Source organism: Gobio gobio, assembly GCF_949357685.1.
Source record: "Gobio gobio genome assembly, chromosome: 12".
Taxonomy (NCBI): domain Eukaryota; kingdom Metazoa; phylum Chordata; class Actinopteri; order Cypriniformes; family Gobionidae; genus Gobio; species Gobio gobio.
In genome coordinates, this window is record NC_137105.1 from 346,911 (window position 1) to 350,144 (window position 3,234).

At 48.6% G+C, this 3,234-nt stretch overlaps 1 protein-coding gene across 4 annotated transcripts in view; it reads right to left on the minus strand.

Annotated features, from left to right (window-relative positions):
* Positions 1-3,234, minus strand: part of pak5 (p21 protein (Cdc42/Rac)-activated kinase 5) — a 52,717-nt gene that overhangs the window by 36,035 nt on the left and 13,448 nt on the right. Inside the window, exon 2 of one of the 4 annotated variants that reach the window (XM_079831663.1) lies at positions 2,562-2,659. The exons of 2 other annotated variants lie outside the window; for them this stretch is intronic. The gene's annotated coding sequence lies outside the window, so the exon portion shown is untranslated. Of the gene's footprint in view, positions 1-149; positions 529-2,561; positions 2,660-3,234 lie in introns of those variants that run through there. One more of the 4 variants, XM_079831664.1, reaches the window with a different exon arrangement.

Below are 3,234 nucleotides of genomic sequence, written 5' to 3' on the forward strand. Positions count from 1 at the left end.
CTGTGTCACACACACACACACACACACACACACACACACACACACACTCACACACACACACACACACACACTCACTCAACACTGCTGGAGCTGTGTCACACACACACACACACACACACACTCACACACACACACACACACACACTCACTCAACACTGCTGGAGCTCAACGCCGTGATCCAGAGGAGGCAATGCTACGGCCTGTCCATTACCGGCTTCAGCTTCAGTGATGCTCCAGTGACTCGACCGCAGCCCGACAGCAGCGCAGCTTCTCGACAGGGAAAGTCCATTACAGAACACACACACACACACACACGCACACACGTACGCGCACACGCGCGCGGGAGCCGCAGCTTTAACTGTAAGACAAAGATGAAGCGAGTCTGCTCATCGAAGCGCGAGCAGAGCTGCAGGACACACAGCTGTTGAGTCTCTTAAAGCGTGAGAACACATCGGACACTCCTCCTCATGCTCTCGGTTACCGGCACACACACACACACACACACACACACACACACACACACACACAGCCTGCCAATCAGGAAACGTGTCTTCCATCGGTCACAACCAAGCTTCTAAAAATACAGCAGCTCAACCCCAGTGACTCACGCAGTGACCCTGATGGAGAACCAGCCGTCCCGACGCGCTGATGATCAACACACACACACACACACACACACACACACTCTCTTTTTGTATGGCATGTTTTCTGAAATGTTATGTTTAAATATGCACATACTGTATTTGGATTCATTTCACATAAATCTGAACACTGTTCAACATTAGATATTAGAGTTTTATAGATATAGATATTATATTTCTATTTTTATCACTCCATTAATCAGAAAATACTGTCAATATACCGGAGAAAGAGTGAATGACATGAACAAACCCTTAGTATAAAACCCCTCAGAACACACACACACACACACACACACACACCCTCAGTAAAACCCTCAGAACACAGACAGGACTGAACTCTGCCGATAAAGTCATAAACTCTTCACAGTTCTGCACATTAAACACATTATTAGCCAAATCTCCTGTCATGTCTCGCCTTTAAACACTTTAACCTGTAACTCAATGGTTTGACATTCAGAATGAATTACAAAATCTATTATTTGACTGAATATTCCACGTTTTTGCCTAAAATAATCAGTCAAGTGGATCGTATGAGTCCATGCATGAATCCTCATCACACGGTTTATCTGGACACATGCAGAACTCATGACGTTATGATTCATGCCAACACATGGACTCATGACTGATCATCATATCAAGCCTTATGACATCACGCAGCATTCATAAAGGGTTATGAATCGGGTCACGTGCTCTGCGCTCGTCCGTCCGTCCTGCGATCACACATGCATTTCTGATTCAGCAGCGCAGAGTCGGGTCTGTCGGCTCATGCATCCCGGCCTAAACACACGCGTGACGCTACATCACACACGCGTGACGCTTCATCACACACGCGTGACGCTTCATCACACACGCGTGACGCTGCATCACACACGCGTGACGCTTCATCACACACGCGTGACGCTTCATCACACACGCGTGACGCCGCATCACACACACGTGACGCTTCATCACACACGCGTGACGCTACATCACACACGCGTGACGCTACATCACACACGCGTGACACTACATCACACGCGCCTGACGCTACATCACACGCGTGACGCTGCTTCATCACACGCGTGACACTACATCAGACACGCGTGACGCTTCATCACACGCGCCTGACGCTACATCACACGCGTGACGCTGCTTCATCACACGCGTGACACTACATCAGACACGCGTGACGCTTCATCACACGCGCCTGACGCTACATCACACGCGTGACGCTGCTTCATCACACGCGTGACACTACATCAGACACGCGTGACGCTACATCACACACGCGTGACGCCACATCAAACACGCGTGACGCATCATCACACACGCGTGACGCTACATCACATACACGAGACGCTACATCACACACACGTGACGCTACATCACACACGCGTGACGCTACATCACACACGCGTGACGCCACATCACACACGCGTGACTCTACATCACACACGTGACGCTTCATCACACACGCGTGACGCTTCATCACACACGCGTGACGCTTCATCACACACGCGTGACGCTACATCACACACATGTGACGCTACATCAGACACGCGGGACCAGAGATGCATGTGGCCGAGCACAGATGGAAATTAAGACCAAAACAGGGGGAAGGAGTGAAAACAAACGAGAGAGAGATACAGAGAGAGAGAGAGATACAGAAAGAGAGAGAGAGAGAGAGAGAGAGAGATACAGAAAGAGAGAGAGAGAGCGAGAGAGAGATACAGAGAGAGAGAGAGATACAGAGAGAGAGAGATACAGAAAGAGAGAGAGAGAGAGAGAGAGAGAGAGAGAGAGAGAGAGAGAGAGAGAGAGAGAGAGAGAGAGAGAGAGATACAGAGAGAGAGAGATACAGAAAGAGAGAGAGAGAGAGAGAGAGAGAGAGAGAGAGAGAGAGAGAGAGAGGGGACTAAGAAGCAAGGAAAGAGGGCATACTTTTCGCAACGGCGACTCGGCCAACCGGACTTTCCTGGGAGATATCTGTGAAGAGAGCAAGAGAATTAATACCCGTGTGTCCTCTTCAGAGATATCTCCTGAGGTCCTGGTCACATGACCAGTGTCACACACCAATCACAGCTCAGCTTTCATGATGTCAATTGATTACAAAAGTTTGATGTAAGAATTAAAATGGAAAACACGGAATGCATGAACGGATTGGGATAAAAGCCAAATGTGTGTATCTATTAAAGTATGAGCATGTAGTGTGAAGCACTGATGACCGGCAGGAGAGGACGTGCTGGTGTTTGCCGTGCTCACGCTTCGTGTGTGTGTGTGAGTGTGTGTGTGTGTGTGTGTGTGTGTGTGACGCCGGAGCATCGGAGCGGGTTGGGACGTCTCTGAGTGACACTGGACACAAACAGGAGGCGAGGACAGCACAGGACAGGACAGGAGAGAGGCCACACACACACACACACACATGTATATACAGTATATTCATCACACTCATGTTTGATTTACACCCTCAGGCGACGGACACGGCCTAACATTTACACGCCATCTGGAGAGTTTCTTGACCTGCCTGACCTTTACTGAGAATAATCATGTTATCAATATGTTGATTTATTATTTGGAAAATATTGAATTTCTATTAAGTTACATTATTAACATT